Genomic DNA, 21,044 nt, shown 5'->3' with positions numbered 1-21,044 from the left:
TTAGCCTGTTGTTCTTCATTCTTGTGTGCGGCCTCCTTCCACTCAACAATAAAAGCAATTTAAGCTTATACAGTTGCAGCCATTGCAGAGTAATTTGCTGCTGACTGCATTTCTTTATTCCTGGGAGCAAGTGTTCAGAGGGATCAAACAGCCTTTTCTTGTAAAAGAAATGATCTTGGGACCACTTCAACTTGTGAGTTTGAGAATAAACGACCTATCTATTCTACTATGAATAAAAAATTAAGAGGTTTAGAATGACAAGACTGTACTGTTTTAGGCAAGAAACAGTATAAAGAGTATTCTATTAACACAATCACAAACAAAAGGACACACTCTGCTTTTCTATTGGTTTTGAAATAAAAGCCTTAAATTCTCAGAAGGCCAAAAGCCAAATTAGAAAGGTAACGATTTCAATTTAGAAAGCAAGACAATGTAATGCCTTTTCAGCATTGTATTTCCAACTATTGATCAAAGGGTTCCTCTCCCCTTTGTTCTGCAAAAAGTTGTGGAAAGAGTAGATGCCATCTGTACTAAGTGAAATTGTGCTGCCACAACTTTTTGTTAGCTTTTCTAAAGTGTTTCTTAAGGTAAATGGAAGGCCATATCAATTCTGTCATTCAGTTTATTCAAGAAAAGCTGAAAAGTCACAAAGCCGGGGCACTTATAACAGTAGAACACAAAAAGAACTACACACCCATTCATACATTCGTGCATAAAGTCTGCAAATAACACACACAGTGTAAGTCCCAGTCATTGGTTGTGATCTGACATCTACAAAGACATCTCTGTTTCAAACATCACTAGAGACACCCTCTATGTTATCCATACAGCTTTGGCTATTGGCAATTGGTGCTGGTCTGTGGGCACACTTGTGTGTCTAGGCGTAGGTCCCTAAAATCAAAACTGAGTCTATATTCAGCGTTTGTTAAACACTAACCCATTCTGCAGCTGAACACACAAACGTATACATACAGATACACATAGGATCCCATAGACAGTGAAAGTGGCTTTGACACTAATGCAGCATAGGAAGCATAACTTAGACATCCTGTATGGAACTGCCACTAACACACACAGCGAGAAAAAAAACATAGAACACACAATGTTGTTACGATGTTGTAGGAATAACTCATTTGTGGTGGTTGTATTGGTATCTGACAGGTTGTTTTGTGAAGATTTGTTATAAAACTTTTGTTTTCTATTCAAGAATAGTTTTGAAATCTAGAGTTTAAACTTTTAATGGAATGCTTTTGATTTTTTTGTTTTTTTTTTTAGCAAAAATGACAAACATTCATTGGTTCTAGCTTCTCAATTTGTTATGATTTTCTCATTTTATTCAAAACCATTTAACCTCACTTGCCCACTGTGTGGTTTTGGGTGGGGCTAGGGTTAGACTTGGGGCTTAATTTGATAGGTAACATCTTCTAGTTTCTCAAAAATACACTTGTTCAGCATGTAGCCAAAACACCTAAACTACTGTTGGGGGGTGGTATGAACCATAACCCTATCTCTAAACTGCCGGTGGACAGGTGGGTTTTTTCTTTTTTTTTTAAAGATTAAAAGACATTTTCCACCATTTAAAAAAAAAATAATAATTAATTAATTTGTTAAGAAAATCATTTGCAAATGAATTGATAATGACCGCACAGAAAAGAGGCACAAGTCAGAAAACAGAGGCTCTTATGTGATAGATAAAAAGGACAAAGTGTGTGTAAAACTCTCAATGACGACACAACATGAGGACTGGGAGTTCTTCTCTAAAGACAAAATGCGAACATATGCCTGCCTTTCACTGAAACATTGGGTTTATATGGTCTATTTGATGTCACAGCAACTCTGCGGCTGCTTTGTATCTCCCCTGTGAAGTGTTTAATTTCATTCAATTAGCCATGCAAGTGCATGCAACCAATGAATGCAATTTACAGTTTTTTTTCCAGGTTTATAGACCATGCTGCAGTGAGTAAATGCTGTGCTCACCCAGATCTATCGCAACAGCCTGACAACTGACAGAGCACTCAAACAGGCAGACAGACAGACAGGAAGTCTTGACTCCTTGTGCTTCTCTCACCCACTCTTGAATACACACAAGCACACATGCACCAAATGAGAAAGAGTGACTAAGTCTCGCCCTAGGCTTCATACAGTAGCTCTTAACAAATTCAAGCCTTGCCCAATCATTTCCCTTCTCTCTGGGTTGCCATAGCTACAGCCTGCCTCCTTGTCTGTACTTTTGGAAGGGTGAGACTTCACCACTGTGTCTGTGTGTGTCATGTGTGTGTGTGGTAACCCCAGCAAGAGGGGGTCTTAACACTTTATCTGTCAACCTTACATTCACACTCCTATTGGACGAGGTTGTGAGATAGCAGGGAGGTGCACCGTGCTGAGAGATGGGAGAAAATAACTGTAGTGTGGTGGATGCGATTGACCCCACACATGTCTTCTCATTCAGTATACTGACACCATCTCTAAAGAGCAACAACCTGGCTTCTATTGTCGGGGCACAGTATGAACTGTGTGTCTTTATTTTTTATTTTTTACAACTTCTCACATGTAAAATATAACACCTTTACATGAATAAATTGTCTAAAAACAGGCAAAAATTTGATTGAAGTTAGGAACTTAAAGTCAGCGTCTATGACTAAGGAAACAAGAGCATTAACTTGACCACAAAACTGCTGCCAGCTTTCAGTATGTTACTTGTTTTAGGTCTGGTGATGAAAACACATATCAGTTGTGAGGAGTTGTTGCTTTTCTGCTGCCATTTTTGTTATAGCTAATGCAAACACAAATGAAACTCTGGCCTATCATTAGTTACAGGAGTTTCCGGAGAACTTATTCTACTCATGTGGAAGTGAGACTGCACACCATCATATGATATGCAGAGAAGAGAGTTGATGAATGTGTTACATTAAGAAAGGCTGAGGTTTTCTAATAAGAACAAGACTCAAGTATTTATCTGTGGACTGATGATGTAACTGTGTATAGAGAATACACAGTTACATCATCAGTCCACAGATAAATACTTGAGTCTTGTTCTTATTAGAAAACCTCATAACACATTGCTGTGTTTGTGTATTTTATTTCATTAGTAATGTTGAAATCTGTTTTTCCACTGTATTTGTCAAGATAATTGTGGCTGAGATGCTCAAATGATTTGTTGAGTGTTATTATACTGATTTTAAAAAAGTACTTTCGTATTTGTACTGCTGGTTGGACAAACAAGCAATTTCATGAGCTCACCTTGGGCTTTGGGAGATTGCGATGAGCATTTTAATTCTAACCTTTATGGACAATGATTCACATTTTCATTAGTTGCAGCCCGGCTCCAAATAATATCTGATATTTATTCTGTTTTTGATGGGGATCTTATCACATACAGAAAAACAGTGTGTGATTAATTATTTTTAAGTACTTGCTTGTCAGTTGCATACATCACTTGGAGTGTGTGTGCGCTGTGCATCAATAATTCCCTTTATGATGAAACAATATGATAATCTCCCGAGATGCAGTAATTTATGGTTTACCAAACAAACATTGTCAGTTGGTACAAGGAGATGATGCAAAGATTTTTGGTAAAATTCATTATCCCACCAAAAAACAGAAACAGGGTATGACCCGGTTTGTGAGGATATCACAAAAAAAGGAAATGGAGAGAGAGAGAGAGAGAGAGAGAGAGAGAGAGAGAGAGAGAGAGAGAGAGAGAGAGAGACATGGTATAAGAGCACCCCAAGAGATCTCCTACTTCTGTAAACAGGACACAGAAGGCAGGACGGAGATGGAACTCTGTGTGTGTGTGTGTGTGTGTGTGTGTGTGTGTGTGTGTGTGTGTGTGTGTGTGTGTGTGCATGCTTAAGGTGCATGTGTGTCTTCAGAAGTGTGCTTCTCAATGCACTACACCAGATGTCACCTTGCAAACACAGTACACAGGTGTGTGTCTGTGTGTGTTTGTGTGTGCCTGTGTGTGTGCGTGTGTGTGTGTGTGTGTGTGTGTGTGTGTGTGTGTGTGTGTGTGTGTGTGTGTGCGTGTGTGCGTGTGTTTGTTTGCTATCAGGTAGATGACAAGAATGATATAAACACTTGAGGATCAACATATCACTAAAACTCCCACCATCTGCCCGCCAGCAGACAAATATAAACACAGTCTTCTCTTACTCTGCTATTTCTTTATCTCCCTGCATCGCTCCACTTTTCTCTCTGTTCTCGCTCTCTGCAATCCTGCCATCCATCATCATTAGGAGGGGAATAGATGACCTGTCTACACCTGCAACCACTCTCTGTCCCTTTACTCTCTGGAGAGGAGAGGAGAGGAGAGGAGAGGAGAGGAGAGGAGAGGAGAGGAGAGGAGAGGAGAGGAGAGGAGAGGAGAGGAGGATATTCTCAATTAAGTTGTGTTGTCTATTTTTTTTTTCCCTTCTTTTCCAATTCATACAATATTTTTTACACATGTAAAGATAATATGTGTTTTCGGAGAGTTCTGGGGACTCCCTGAGGGGAAACCCACTGGGGACACCTTCATGTTTTTTTTCCTGTTTTGCATTTCCACCACAGACAGGAACAAAGAAGTGACGCAAGGCATCCAGCGGTTGACCAGTCAGAGTTGCATATATTCTGGACCTGGACTTCACTATTAATTAATTTAATCATGTTTTCTTGATTGTTTTCATTATGAGCAGTTTGGCTGGTGTTATGTGCGTAACTACGTCAGTACATAACCGAGTATCAACATCAAATACTGACGAAATTAACAAACTATTTTATTTCAACACAAATCATGATCTTTTCCTAAACCAAGCAGTTATTTTTCGCAACATTAACCACATGTTTAAAACTGCAATCACTTCATAACGTTCAACAGAATTGTAATTTTTAGGTAGAGCCTTTGTCATTTTGACGTCAATGGCAAATGACCTATTCTGTTGTTTTGATATGACAACATGCTGCAATTAGTAAAGCAATACACTATAATCATAGTTGATATCTATATATGTTTATTCTGATACAGAACTTGAGATTTTCCCTCTGCATCATAAGGTATTGTGTAGTGAACACTGCCTGCATAACTTTTAGACAGGACTGACACTTTGACTGCGTTTGGCTGTACATCTTGTTATATGGTAAGTTACGTCATACTCAATGCGGATTTGCATTGAAATGCAAATTCTGTACCATTCCTCTATTTGTAGCTATGCTGAGACGCTTTGCTTAGCCACACAACACCCTAACAACACCCAATAAAGTCAGGTCCCAAGAGCGTAATTAAAAGCTTTGTTCAGTGATGTAAAAATAATTTTAAAAAATCTGTCTTCCATTTATTTATGATTTGTTTTTGTTTATGTGCATAATTGTGTGCAATTTTGCTTAATTTATCTAGTATCTTGTGCCAAACAAAGGAGGGTGTTGCTGAACCTTTTACATCCCAAAAGGAGGACAGGGAATCAAAGCCAGTAGAGACGAATACAGAAAAGGGGGGACAGGAATGTACAAGAGGGACGGATGGGAACAGCCAAGATGGAGGAGCAGAGGAGCAGAAGGAAGTATATGGATGAGGAGAGGACGAGCAGAGGACAAAGTATTGTCTCCTGTTAATATGTAAAAATAACTCTGCTGCTGCCTGGTGGAGGAGCTAACTGGGTCAGACAATTCCCACAGAAAGAAGAGAAGAGAAGGGGGGAGAAAGAGAGAGAGAGAGAGAGAGAGAGAGAGAGAGAGAGAGAGAGGTATCACATTGATTCAATGTGTAGTATCGGTGTGAAGCTCCTCACCTTAGGCTGTTAAGGCTGAGAGGCATCTCTGTGCACATCCATTCCATCCATCTATCCATCCATCCATTTCTCTCTCTAATAGTCTGTCCTGTGCCCATCCCACCCACCCACATCTTTTTATCTCCCCCTTTCATCCGACTCTTGTTCCTTTGTTTACACCCTCATCCCTTCCTTCCTCTGCTAATAAACATAGCCTCGACTTCACCACACACACTTGCTCGCCTCTCTCACATTCTGCTCCAGAGTTCCTCTCTTGCAATTAACCCAGTCTCCCTTTCTCCTTTCTCTCTCTGTAAATACACATTTCTACCACATCCTGTTTAATGCGTGAATGGTGTGTAATACATTGCCAGTTAATCTATTCATAATGCAGCATTTAATTACCCAGCAGTTAGGCAGTGTGTCACATCTTGAACTGATGATAATGATGGTGAAACTGACTGATGACCTTGTACGATTAAGAAGAATGTATGAACTCGACTTATTGGATTGCAGTCTGTGTTATTATTAGTGGCACGAAATCAGTCACTGATTAATGCAGTACTGCACTCTTAAAACATTGGTAATTTACTGGGCCTCCAAAATTATGATTTAATTTGATTTTAATTTGGTTAATTTACAAACTTATTCATAGCAATATTGATGTCAAGTTACTCAATTATTTTTTCTGTGGTTTTTGGTGCAAACACTGCTGTATACACTTTTTCATGTCATACAGTTTTTCCTCAGTCTCTATTCTTTCTGTTTTTTACCACATCTTGTTATTTATGCATTCACACTTTTGATTTTGATTGTGCAGCACCTCTACTAGTTCTGTCCACACTTTGTCCCATTCGTGTCAATTCACGTCATATAGGGGTGTCACAATTTTAATTCTGAATTGATAATTGATCAAAATAAGCTTTAATTTTTGCTTATTGATATTAGAAGCAGGATCCCCCCTCCCCTTTTGTTTTTATTTAGTGACATTAAAATCAAGAGTTTAATCAAATCATGAATTTAGCCCCTGAAAACAGTTTATTTAAATGTAAGCATGATAACATCTACAAACTTAAACTTTCATTCCTAACAAATGTATCAATGATCTGAGGATTTAGGGTTAGTTGTTTACATAACTAGACCAAGTATTTTAAATATTTTCAGTATTGAATCTTTTTTCAGACAGACTCTAAATTACAAAGACACTGTGAAGCTTTTCCATATTTTCTCTCTCACAGTTTTAAATCTATGAAATGTAATCCCATGCGCCGAATATTTCATGCTCTGCTGTGTTTCTGAGTTTTTACTGTTTCCCAAGCCAACACCGCAGCTATAAGAGTAACCCATAAACCATACAATGTGCATGGGTCAGCATTTCCGTGCTGTAATTAAAATCTTTATTGATGAAGACTGCAGTAAGCATACTAACTACTTTGCACACTATTTATCAGGCTACTGTACATACTGCACGAACTGCATGTGTGCTAGCCAGAGCCATATTTCTAGAAGAAAAATGTATATTGCAGTGATCTTGCACTGATTTCCCACCTGTGTATTTTCTTTAAATTCAAATAACCACATGCCAGTTTTTCTCAATGTAAGCAATTGTGTCAAAATGATTATGCAAATAAGCTCTCTTGATGAAGGCAGATAACTGCAGAATAATCAAGCTAACCTCTACCTCTTTGTTCCTTTTGCTTGCCATGTTTCTTCTTATTCAGATTCTTTCTTGTTATCTAAATGTAGATTACCCAATCTCAACTATGAATCCATACATGCTATTGTCTGACCAGATCAACTTGAATGAGTCCAGAGCTTAAAATGATTAGGAACCCAAGGCCTCAATGGATTAACCTGCAGGGTTGGTCTGAAATGGGCAGGGCTGCTTCTTGGCTGGCTGACTAGGGGCAACAGAAATAGCATTAGCTGACTACAGCATATGTAATGCACTGCGGCACTCCTCCAGGGTTCCATGTTTTGGCATCTAAACCACCTGCTGTATTAGTGTTTGTGCAAAAGAAGAGCTTCATGTTTGTGAGTATACATGTGATGGTGACATGGGTGATGAAGGCAGCAGTGTCTTTTTTGGAAGAGGAAGAGAAACACTTATAACTCCCACACATCTTAATGGTGCAATTTTACTCTGCAGTCTTTTAAACTGTGGGCCCTGAGAAACTCTGACCTAATGAACATAAAACACAATATTATCCTTGTCATGTGGAGGCCTTTAAATGAATAAACACTGCAGTACAGTGTTGCAACAGTAGATCTTTGACTGCAAATAGCTGCCCTGGGTCAGTTAGACTTCTGTAAGCCTTCCAAGTGTTTTTCATGCATAAGTGGAAAATTGAAAATGGGGGATTGTGCGTGTGAACGGACTAAACCTAAAAAGCTCTGAAGGTAATTGTCAGTTTAAACTGAAGACTGTCACTTGCAATTGTATTCTATTTTTGTTTTAGTAACAGTATTCATAGTCAGATCTTTTCATGCATTTGAATACTGTAGGCACTGTTTAATAATCTATTATTTGAATGACAAATATGCAAAATGCAAAACAACAAAACTATGCAGCAGCTTCTTTTTAACTATTGGGGCAATTAAAGTGTCTTTCTTGTGGTTTTGCAATAGTGTGTACATGATAATTCTGTACAACTCTACTGCAACATGTTTTTTTTCCCAACTGTATTATATTTTATTTCAACAGCTGCACAACTAGTTGATTTTAAGTAGCAACAATTTTTCAAACTGCTACTGTGCGTTTCTGATAGGAAACAATGCTGTGCATTGTCTCCTATTAGAATCCACTCACTATGAAGTCTAAAGTCCATAGGCAATAAAACAATAAAGCCATTTTATGACCAAGTGCTGGGCAAACCTAAATCATCCTTCGTTACTGAGACTTTGCTCGTCAACAAACACCTTGCTTGAAAATTCAACATACTGTAACCAGTATATCTGGCATATTCATAGTGCTGTGTGTATGCATAGCACCTGAAACAACTTTGCAAATAGACACAGATTAGAGTGCAGCCTACACATAATCCACAGATAAAGTCTGAAGTCTGACTGGAACTACACAGAGTGAGAAAATGTAATTCTGTCCTCTGCCATAAAAGCCCTGTTCATTCAGCAGAGCTGGAATGACCACATGGTTTGAAATGTGGCTTATTTTACACATGAGGCAGTATGGTTAACACCTTATTAGAAAAGTAAACATGAACTTCCTATTTAGCATGGATGTATGGTAACCGTGATATATGTTTGTACTACAGTGTATTCTAGGGATTACAACACATACACATTGCTTCACTATGTGTTGTGACTTTCTCGCTTCCACAACATATAAATGTAAATGCAAACAACACAGAACAGTAAACAGTTATGAAACTGCTGGCCCTGGTGTTGCTGTATGACAAAGATGTAGATTTTAATCTACACATGAACAAAAACAGAACATGAGATGGACATGGCTTACTAGGTAGTACAGTTTCAGTCTCACAGGCAAAAAATCATTATGAAGGCTCCACTCAAAGCTTCAGTAGATCTGGCAGGGTACCGTTAATATTATGCCAATACAGACTTTTGAACTGCCAATACAAAACACACAGCACAGTTGGCTTAAGGTAGGTAGATCCACTAAATAATTAAATGGAGCACAAGCAAAAGGTCACTAATCAGTGTTGCAGTGATCAGATTACCATAAATGATGCAGAGTGACAAATATAATTGATACAACTTTATTGTCTCGCCTTCAAAATCAAGCTCAACATTTTTAAAAATATCTTTGTTTTTAACTTCACATTCCATTCGTGTCACAATGGATTACTATTGAGGTTCAATCCCCTCCTTTTCAGCTTTCTGTCAAATAAAAGGGCTGGAAGCAGAATGCATATGAATAAATGATGAGAGTAAAGCCAAACACCAATAACCAATGATCGGATGCCAAACACTGGACCATACATGTGAGCTCTGAAACCTCACTCCTTTTCCTCTGAAAAGCCTCACTTATCCTGTGCCAGCACAGAGTCCTGCTTTCTCTTTACCCCCCTCTCTAATGACCACAACGTATTAGAATGTAGATTTGTCCAAAAAGAAATCTGCCAGACATTTCCTCGTTAACACTGATTAAAATCGCCAACTCAAGATCCTTCCTGGAAAAGAGCTGTGGAAAAATATCCTCACTTAGACAGGATGTGCATGGTGTGCGCCTGCTAATTCAGTGTGTCTGAGCTGATCTGTTTACCTTTAATTTCATTTCAAAATCTAATTTAGAAAATAACTGGCCTCTCAAGTTTGCTGTTGTTTGGGTAGGTCCATTACAGTTAGCAGTAACACGCCTTTCTTTTTGGCTTCCTGAAACAGACATGTCACAAAGGGGATGTTTCTCTCAGTCTGATGGGCGTGCTGCTCTGCCAGTGAAGGCAAGTTGTTCTGACAACCCACTTCTGCTCTGGATATTTAGCTTTTCCCTGACATGCCTTAAAAGTTGTTTAGTGCTTCTCTCTTCTTGGTCTGCATCTTCTCGTCATCATTAAGCCACCTACAGGTTTGCAGATAGCGGTGCATGTCTGCGGAAATAAAACCTGGCATGGATTCCCAATTAACTACACCCTCCACCTGCATCGCTCAATATCCTATTTCACTTAATTATGCAGACCAACTCTGAGTTTCTTTCCTTGTCCTCTTGCTTTGTTGTATCAAAAAACGTTGCATAAATTATGTTTTTTGTTTTTGTTTTACTCCATAAGCAATTCCAAGTCCCATCTGAATGCAGATGGGACCCTCCTAAACCCGCCCCTTTTGATGTTCAATTAAAGACAAATAAATCATAGCATACAGCACTCTATTCAAGAAGCACTGATGCTCATCTTACCTCCCAAATAGACGTAACAAACAAAAAACAACAACAAAACTGCAAGGGACAGGACAACAAACAAAACAAACTAAAAAACTAAAATGTAATTTAATTTTATTGTAATTGGGAATTGTCTGAATAAAATGGTCAAAATTACCTAGAAAAGCCAAGAGACTCAACAGCAACATTCATGGTATATGGTATAGAGGATCTAAATCCAGCTATGCAGTTGCATAACATACCCGAGAAGTCCTGAGTAGGGTGGGAATGCATGAATGAAGGTCTGAGCAATTTGTAAAATAACCGTGACATTGCAGCAGAGAGAAGCAGATCAACAATGACACCCTACCAAAACAAAATCATGTTTAACTAGATCCCAACAATGGGGACTAACATGACAGGACAGCCAAACAGACCTTGTACCATCCAAAGAAACAGCACCCGTTATAATGCTTAGGTAATAAAAGATTTGAGCTACAGATGATTTCTGACGTAGAGCAAATGGTACAAAAGCAATTCAAACATAGACAATCACTCCTAACTTCTCAATAAAATTGAGAATTTCAGCACCATGGAGAGCAAACAACTCCAACTAAATACAATATACACCAAAGGTCTCTAAAGTAGAACAGATAAGATCAAAGTTTATCAGAAAGAGCAAATAAAATATAAACTTCACAACACACAACATTTCATATGGAAACGACAGCAGCTGGTACAGTTGCAGATGTCAAGTCTCTGCGCCCATTAAATGCATGTTATTATCAAGTAGTCCATGTTATGACCCACAAAATACATTACAACTCTGTACATAATTACATCACTGTTAACAATAAAAAGCCTCTCTTCTCATAGGATAAAGGTACTCAGAGGAAAGCTCATGGGAAGATACTTTTCTCTGCTTTGGAATAAATCTTCTGAGCTTCAGATTACTTACCTTATGACAATGTTTTGTTGTTACCTCAGCACAATATGTTATATGACTTAAGGGAGAGACAGCACCTCAACAGATTACAATGTCAACAGATTATAAAGCAATGGAGACATATTTCTCTTTGATTAAATAGCACAAGTCACTATCATGGTCTTGGTATTGTTATCTTTCCCACTTGCTGCTCATTCAAGCTGCAGCACCAAATCACATCAGCCCTGTTTAGCAGCTCAACACTGGCTGTTTTTTTTAGATTTCATTTTTAATTTACTGATAACTAAAGCCCCCCAGCGACATATCAGACCTCTTTTTATCGCTTATGAGCCGAGGCACAGCTTGGTCCTCTTAGCAGAGGCTGACTGCTTGTTCCACACACTAAGCTCCTAACAGAGGTGTCTGAGTGTTTATACTGTCAGAGCTCTCAGGCGTTGCAACTTCCTGCAAGAGGAGCTCATGCTACCGAGATCATGACACGATATAAGCGTAATGTGACTGGGTCCGTAGGGACTGGGAACAGAAGGGGGTGTTGCAGGGATGCTGGCAGACACGGTTCAGCCTTCTTGAGGTGTCGTGTCTCTAACTCAGTGAGTCATTTGTGAAGGAAGGTGCCCACAGATAACCACAATGTCATACCCACACTCGCTCAGGCTGAATACTAGAAGAAGCACTGCAAGTGGTTCGTGTCACCGATGGTGCCATAGAAGTTTGTTTGCTATAGTTAAATCTGAATTGATTATGTTTATGTCAGTTGAGTCAGTTTCCAGTCACAGGTGTGCACTGCAGGTTCAAGTTAGCATGATGTGGTTACAACAGTTCCTATGATTTGGGCCAGCAAGAGAGACAATTTGGAGAGAGCTGTGTGGGAACTGTCAGGCTATAGCTCTAATGAGCTGTCGATGAAAAACCAGTGAGTTGGTCCAACATAACTTTCCTTTATACTAATATGGGTACATCCCACAGTAACCTATAGTTCAAACAACAAAGCTGTTGTCGAGGGCAGTAAATGCTTTAGAATGTTCTTGTTTGTATGAATGTATTTATTTAATAATATATTAATTTTCCAATATTTTACAGATGGCTTATTACAACCCCATTGAATCAGGGTTGTAATTCAGGCAAAAACATACAGATGCAAACAAGCAAAGGCACAACTGTTTTTGCACATAGACACATCTCATACTCTCCTGTCCTTACTTTTCCTTTCACAGCAACACAAACACACACAGGTAGCTGGCTGCGCATACGCAACTCAGGCTGACAATGATGTGTGTGCTGGAGTGAGACGATGATGTGGCTCCAAAAGATCTCAGGAGAAATATGGTGAAGCTTCCCTGCAAGTGCTATGTGTCTGCTCACAGACGTGTGTGTATGTGTGTGTGTGGGGTGGCGTTGTGTGTTGCTCTGTTGCATCCTTCATCCCCTTCCCGCCCAGCAAGCACAACAAACACGGGTGGATACACCACAGTAGCTCTGAGGCATATGACACAAGTATGTGGGTCTACTGTACATTAATATCTTTGGTTCTACACTCTGTGTGTCAGTGAAGGCTACACATTATTTCATCTGTCTACTGTCATTGATACTGTGCATACTATATATACTTTTCTCACCATTTCTTAGGATAAAATATGTTATCTCGTTGGTGACATGCAGGAAAAATGTCATAGGTCACACTGAAGTAATAAAATAGGATAGCATTGGCAGCAAAAAAGAGCATTTCCAATCAGGTTGAAAGCTGCAGCTAATAATCAATAAAACAATGAATGAAAAATAACAACAAGCACCTTACTCCCACCTATTTAACGTAAGCCAAAAAATTATATTTACTATCCTTAGATATTTGAGACGGTGTAATCTGCATATTTTTCTATTTTATATAAATGGTCTAATCAAAAACAAGTCATTTCAGCACTAAAAGCAATGATGCAATTTAGCTTTAAGCCTTGAAAAAGAATGTCCTTCTCTGTCATAATTCATGGCATGTCTCAGTATTCAGCTAAGGCATTAATATGCAACACGATGTTGTCAATATAATGCAGCTCTGCAGAGGCACATATTCTGTTTGTGATCCTCTTCCCCTGCTAGTACGCCTGTCAGTGTGGGCTGGTGTGTGTGCATAGGAGAGAGACTAGAATCCCATAAATCCTACTTTATTAGATAAACTTCCTAATCAGATAAAGAAATCTCACACACCCCCGTGCACTCACACACACATGCAGAGAGCCGCACAGCATCTCCCTGATAATCTCCATTACCAATTAAGGGGTGATACGCCACAGCTTAACATGAAAGCAGCAATTAATCTGCTAACACTGGTCACTGGGTCATTGTAGTAGAGAGAAAATATCGCCTGCAGGCGCATTTATGCACACACACAAAGCAAACCTATCATTGAGATATTTTATACAGAGGGAAGTATAATTTTCCTCATTTCACCAGTGATTCAATTTAAATGTAGTAGGGTTTTTTTCATGCTTTTTTTCCATGTAGTGTCTGTATTCACAAACTGTAGTGAAGGACTCAAAATTGGTCCTAAGACTTTTTCTTTTGAGTTCCATTCAAAGCGGCACAATGCATGCTGTAGATCAGCAGTTCTTTATGACAAGGTTTTACAACTCCTTTGGTAGAGTATAACCCTGAAACATGGTTCTAGGGTGGCTACTTCATATCTGTATCATGGAAACAAGTCTTTAGTTGAACTGAACACAACAAGTCAATCCATTCAATGATTAACACCGTTTGTTGTCAAATGCAGATTAAGACAGATGAGCTGGATTATGTTTTTCACGGCACAATACCAGACACAGACACTGCAAACCTTCAAACCTGGCAGCATTTATCATGTGTGTTACCAAAGAGTGCAGCCAAGAACACTTCATCTGCTCAGTATCATGTACTAATAAGAAAAATGAATGACTTAACAGTGACAGATGAGGCTCATAAACACAGCATATTACACTGTGATCAACAAACAGCCATGGACAACAACAAACATTTTATTTTTCATTTTATTTTATTTTTATTTTTTTTATTTTCATATCCTTAGTTTTTTTTTTTTTAAATTCATCACTAGGTAAAAACTTACAAAAATTCCCTTGCAAGAAGTGCAGTTTTCAACTGCTTGTTGGAGCAAATGGAGGTGACTGCCTTGCTCTATGGCACCTTGACAGTGGGTTGGTTCAACATTCAACCAAATTTATTAAACCATACTGGGTTTACTGGGAAGGGGCAACCTTCAAGTCACAGTCCAAATATGGTGCGCTGGGTTTGAATAAATAGCCCGATCTTCCAGGAAGTCTGCATGAGGGCAAGCTATGGTTTCCCTGATCTAAGCTCTTTTTGATGCAGTAAGCAGAGCTGGGACATTAGAGGAGGGGGATAGGGGAAGGTTGCGTGTGTGTGCGCACATGTTTGTGTGAGTGCGACAGAGAGAGAGAGAGAGAGAGAGAGAGAGAGAGAGAGAGAGAGAGAGAGAGGCAACTGGGGTCTGGGGAAATGGGTTATCAATATGTGTCAACTATATGCGTTATGTGTTGCTGTCAGTGTGTCTGTGTGTCTGTCTGTCCGTGTGTGTGTGTGCGTGCATGCATGCATGCATGAGAGAGAGAGAGAGAGAGAGAGAGAGAGAGAGAAAGTGCAGAGGTGACACTTAGTAAGTCACACTAGTTGAGTGATTGAACAGATGGGCCTCCCATACTGTACCAAACTTTCCAACCAAATAACATTTCTTTTGATAAAAAGTTTTTTTTTAAAGTCCAATAAATGTGTGTTGTTTCTTAATTCACCGAATAATCACGTTAAATAATTGTGATCTCAAAACTGGCCAAACAAAAAATGATTATACATTTTTGTCATAATCGAGCAATCCCCATAAATCCCATAAACGTACATGTACGTCATCATTCTATTAAGCGAGATAAATGCAATATTGTAATTACTGTAAGAATAATGTAAGAGAAATATCTCTACCAAGTTATTGTACTGACTTTGAGGATATAGTAACTTAATCTTGCAAAACTGCAAAAATGAGACAGGGAAGCAAAGATCACAAACTCAATGTGAACCAAGGAGGACATGAGTGTTTGGATTGCTCCTCTAAACTGGAGCTTCAGGATAACCTCCACTGAGCTACTTCTTCATCCCAACTACATCTTCCACTTGTTCTATGTTTATACTGGCATTATTTCATCAATAATGGTAAAAATGTGGTATTATCAACATGTTTAAATGATGCATAATTAGTGCAGAAATTACAGTTGTAGTACTACAAACTGCACTCTAACAAAATAACCAATGCAATAAGTAAGCACATTCTTAACTCTCCTCGCCCACATGTCCACCAGGACAACCTCTTCTCTGGAAAATCCATCATCACACCAGCAATGGAAATAGAATATGGAGAGTGGATCCTGACAGCCCCCATCCATAAATATGACCTTAACCCAATGAAACTATAGTGCAGTGATCAAAAACGTCATCACCAAACTCTGTCATTGTTATTGTTTTGATTGAGAGACCCCAAGGGTCAGAAAATTACATACTGTATGTTTAATAAAGAATTAAACTAATATATTTAATTACCAGTTAGTTCTTCACTGAAATGCATAATATAAATCTCATACAAGAGTGTTAAAAAATGCATAACCAAGCACAAAAAGAAAATTACACTTTTGCAAATGTTGAGTAGTGAGAGTGCTAATCCTGTTTCCAAAGAGTTTACATTTTATTATAAAACGTCATTGGCATAATGGGAAATGAATTCATTATATTAAGTGCATTAAATAACAATACTGCTATTGTATCAATGAACAAAATAAGAATGCAAACAAAACAAGCCATTCCTCAGGAAGAACTTGCTGTTATTACAAGTTCCGCAATGCATCTTATGCTGAAAGCTGCCTTTGTTTCATTGTAAAGCAGCCACACAAAGCCAAAGTTCAAGCTAACAGTGACTTGAGAAACCAAACCCTGAACAGTTCATTTCAGGTTCAGTGTTTGTGTGGGGTGGTGCAAGCTGTGGTGCAGGACACCTTACATGGCCATCTCTCACACTCTCTGCCTCTGTCTGTCTGGCGGCCCCTCTTTGTTTCTCTCTCTCCCTGTCTGTCTCTCCCTCTCTCTCTCATCTCTTGTCTCTGTCACTCTGAGCTATTCCTGGATTCCACACTGAGGTGAAAGGAAACAGGAACGGCTGCAGTGGATGTTGGTAGCAGCATTTTTTCTCTGCAAAGAACCTCTTCCTCTTGTAACACACACACACACACACACACACACAGTCAATATTCCTGTGTTAATGACTTTGTTCCTTGGCCAGTTGGGAAGATGTTTCCTGAAACATGTTTGTGTGACGACAAAAGCCGTTCTTGTTCCTGCAGATGGAATGTGGGGGGGAGAGTGTGTTTGCATGTGTGTATTTGCATGCGTGCTTGTTAAACAACACAGCCAAAAATGAGATACGGTCAGCTGGATGGATCCGAGTCAGCAGGGTGCAGATGGGTCCTTTATATTGCCATGTGGAGGAATATTTAAAACAGTAGCACACTCTGCTATCTGCCCTTTGTTCAGTCTCTGCTGCACCACAGCACCACTGGGACTCTCCCCAACTCCCTGTTGTGCTTACTGGAACCTTGGCAGCCAGATGCCATATCAGCCAATTAGGAAAGCTTTTACTAAAGCTCCAGCCAATTGGATTACTGCTACATTTCCCTGCCAGATGAGACTGTAAATGTGCTGCTGTATGCTAGAATCTGAGAACTGGTGGGCAGACTCCTGTTTCGCTGATAGGCACCGGGCACCAGAATACACACACACTGCAGACGCAACGGCAGGGGAAAGACACATCCCATGACGCAACTGCGAGTACACTGCTACTAAGTATGTGTTATTGAGATTCTAAACAGTTTAAACCAAGAGCATAACATAAAGCAAACTAGAACTCAAGCAGCCATGACACTGCTCCCAGGCGAACATAAAACAGGCACTTACAACAGGATGGGTTTGCAGGAAAGAACGACTGAACCAGGAACAGAGAGGTGACAGAGGACAGACAAGGGGATAGAGAGTCAGACATTTTACTCTTCCTATGGTGTCTTCCTTTTTTATCACCTGTTTAATTTTTTTTTTGTGGGGGAGTTTTTTTTATCAGCATAAAGGGTCTAAAGAATATGGTATGTTGTATGCTCTGAAAGTTGTAATGGCATTTGAGGCAAATTTGTGATTTAAATAAAACTGACGAGACTTGAAAACAAATAAATATTTGTTTACCTGATTGAGTGTGGAATAGATTTGAACAAATGCACCTAACAAAAGCATAATTTCCTGTTTTGTGGCCGTTATTCAATTGTCACTCCAATGTGTCTGGGTTTGTGTGCATGCTGAGCGTACCTGTTTTGCCAGTTTCATTATATGGCCTTTATCTGTATATCTGGGCCGAAGTAGGTTTCATTAGTTTCATAAATTGAATATATTTCCAAATTTACTGAAGCAATCCAAATGCAATGAACTTCAATCAATGATAAGATGATCTAGAAAACACAAAAAGCTAAAAAAAAAAAAACATGTATATGGAAAACATCTAAAAATTATGATTTAATATAATATTTATGGTGTTTTTACTTACAAATAAACATTAGGGCTGCAACTAACAATCATTTTCATTGTAAATTAATCTCACGTCCTCAAATTTCTTGCCTTGTCCACAACTCCTTAGAGGATTTGCCTCAATTGTTAGAGTAAGAGGACAAAGACACTCAAAAAAGGGAATAGAGATGCCGACCAAAACGAAAAAAAACAAAAACTGTGTAAGAAAAATAAGAAAGAGAGTGCCACATTTTCCAAAAGATATGAGGAGAGACGTAAAAAAGAAATACCATGAGATTCTCGGAGAAAGAAATACTGAGAGAGACAAAGACAGATTGTGCATCGTGATCGTACAATACCAACTCGCTCTCTCTCCTTCTCATCCTCTTATCTCGTCGATAACGATAGAGAGTTCACTGCCAAGTCAATGCTTACGAGAAATAGTCTGTGAAAGTGCTCATAGGGGCCTGGAGCATACACACTCAACCACACAGGTACACACACGCAGGTACACACACACACACACACACACACACACACACACACACAGATGCTTTCTCAACCTGCCCTATCCCTGGTACTCTGCTCACTTTGTGGAGTTGCCGCTGGGTATTTTACCATCACAGAAAAAAGACATAAATGCATAAGAAAAAAAGAAAGACTGCAAAATCACTGACAATTACTCAAACACATAAGCAAGGATGTAATTACTCCATCACTCCCTCTCACATAGCCCACTGTTTGCAGCACAAGTGGAGCATTATATACCCGTAACAAGCAACCAAAGAAGTCCGTGTTTCCACTCTACAAATCAACTCTGTCTGTAAAGTGAAGCAAGGGCTGAGCACTAAAACAAAGACACCCTACATTTCTTTCTAACCAGGGCAGGTGTGGCTGAGAGGGACACCTCCTGCACATGAAACAGGGTGGAGCAGGGTGGAGCAGATAAAAATAACCCAAAAGCAACAGGCCATTAGTCAAGCCTGGAGACCACCAGGCACAAAGACCTGATAAACTACTGAAACCAGCACAGACCAATAAGCACCACTGGACCACGGCACAGACCAAATACAGCTCAATTAGTCAGTGAGTGAATACAGAAACAGCCTTTCTACACTTAAAATAACACAAGAATGAGAGTTTGGAAAGTTGTGCATGAAACTGTACCTTTATACTGGGAAAAGCTGATATGCCTGTTGAGGTCTTTCTTGTTGTTGTAAGGCAGAGAAATAAGGTGTTAGTTTACGATTACTTAACAGGTTTGCCAACAAGCTGGTTCAGCAAGAACAGAGGGAGTTCAGCATTTCTTTCTTTTACTGTCATTCACTTGATCCCACGCATGGGCACACAGAAACAAATAAACACACACACACACACACACACACACACACACACACAGAAGAACAGAGAAGGTGCTCTGTATGAGGAAATAACCTCCATGATGACAGCCAGGGCTTCAATAACTGAGTTTTGGTTCCCTAAAACAGTGCCTGGTGTAGGTTAAAAAAGGGGAAATGAAAAAAAATACTGAATTACTGAAGTTAGCTCATTCTAAATAAACCACTGGGACACCACAATTATCAAGACTTCTAATAACAGAAGATGCGTTGAAGAAAGCATTTAGGTTTAACAGACCTCAATGGGTTTACAATCGATCGACATCACGCAGCACAGTGCGGAAGTGGGTTATCAGACACCTGCTATAAAAGATGAGCTGCATTGAATCCGCCACCTCAAGTCTCCCCATCTTTAGTCTGCTCCTCGCAGTACAATTCACCAAAACATCGTCCGCAAACACCGACTGGAAACATTTTACACTCACAACACGGAGAAAGTTAACGTTAACACGTGCAGAGTTCCCTTTTTTGTTGTTGTTGCCGCGGAGAAAAAGCGAAAGCAAGATAACGAAACGAGACAGAAAAAAAGTAAGTTCAACTTTAAAGCTCTCTATCGACAAAAAATAAACCTCGAGAGAGGTAAAAACAAATTGGATAAAGCTCCTCTGCCAGTACAATTTGTCACTCGGGGTGACAGCGCTAAACATACACTCGTAAAACACAGGAAAAACCATAGCGAGAGAGAAAATATTAACTTACGCTGTTAGAAATAAGATGTTGAAAGTCCGTCGCCGATACCAAAACACAGATATCCAAAGAGGCGAAAAAAATCCGAGCTGAAACGAGAGAGCCGATACGAGCTGTCAGCGTCCAGAAGTCAGACTACTTGTGTGTGCCTTGACAACCTGCTGGTTTCTCCTCTCGCGCACTAGACAGCAGAAAGATAGGGCGAGATCCCGAGAGATGAATGGTGGCGGGAGTGCGCAGGCGCGGACGGGGTCGATTCATTCCGGTGGAGTAGGGCTGTGAAAAGGCAGAAACATAGCAGGGCAAATGCGCTGCACTCGGAGCCGGCTCAACGCTGGGGCCAGGGCCGGCTATACGCTGGGGCCAGGGCCGGCTCTAGCCCATTTGGTGCCCTAGGCGACATTAATTTGTGGTGAACAGCTCCGCTTGCTGTTTCACAGAGGGGGGGACTCCCGTTTTTGTTTGCCCATTGTGCCAACCAGGCTATATAATAGGCTACAACTGTCTGTCTATATAATTATTAACTTACAAGTAAATTCGCAAAGAAGCACAGCTGGAGAACAAAGTTAGAGACAAGAGAGACAATGAAAGTGCAAACCCCACGAAAAATGTGCTTAACTTTTGTGTCTTCACACAAAACGGCATTAAAAAAAGATGACAAAACCTTATATTTATATGGGGATTAAAATTTTTTTTTTTTTTTTTTCTCTGTCGAGGGTGACTGGCGGCGCTCCTCCAGCAGATGGCGGTCTAGGTGACTGCCTATGTCGCAGTAGCGGAAAAATCCACCGAAAAAGGGACACACAATACACGATTGTTACTTGAAATCTGGATGAAGGATGTTTTATTTTATT

At 39.6% G+C, this 21,044-nt stretch overlaps 1 protein-coding gene across 1 annotated transcript in view; it reads right to left on the bottom strand.

Annotated features, from left to right (window-relative positions):
• strbp (spermatid perinuclear RNA binding protein) overlaps positions 1-20,377 on the bottom strand; it is an 86,544-nt gene extending 66,167 nt beyond the window's left edge. The window contains exons 1-2 of the mRNA XM_059357588.1: positions 20,203-20,377; positions 19,274-19,313 (exon numbers count right to left, since the gene is read on the bottom strand). The gene's annotated coding sequence lies outside the window, so the exon portion shown is untranslated. The remainder of the gene's footprint in view (positions 1-19,273; positions 19,314-20,202) is intronic.
• Between the last annotated feature and the right edge of the window lie 667 nt (positions 20,378-21,044).

This window comes from Centropristis striata, chromosome 19 (genome assembly GCF_030273125.1).
Source record: "Centropristis striata isolate RG_2023a ecotype Rhode Island chromosome 19, C.striata_1.0, whole genome shotgun sequence".
In the NCBI taxonomy this organism is placed as follows: domain Eukaryota; kingdom Metazoa; phylum Chordata; class Actinopteri; order Perciformes; family Serranidae; genus Centropristis; species Centropristis striata.
Note: the sequence above shows the minus strand (reverse complement) of the source record. Positions and strands in the feature narration are given on the sequence as shown.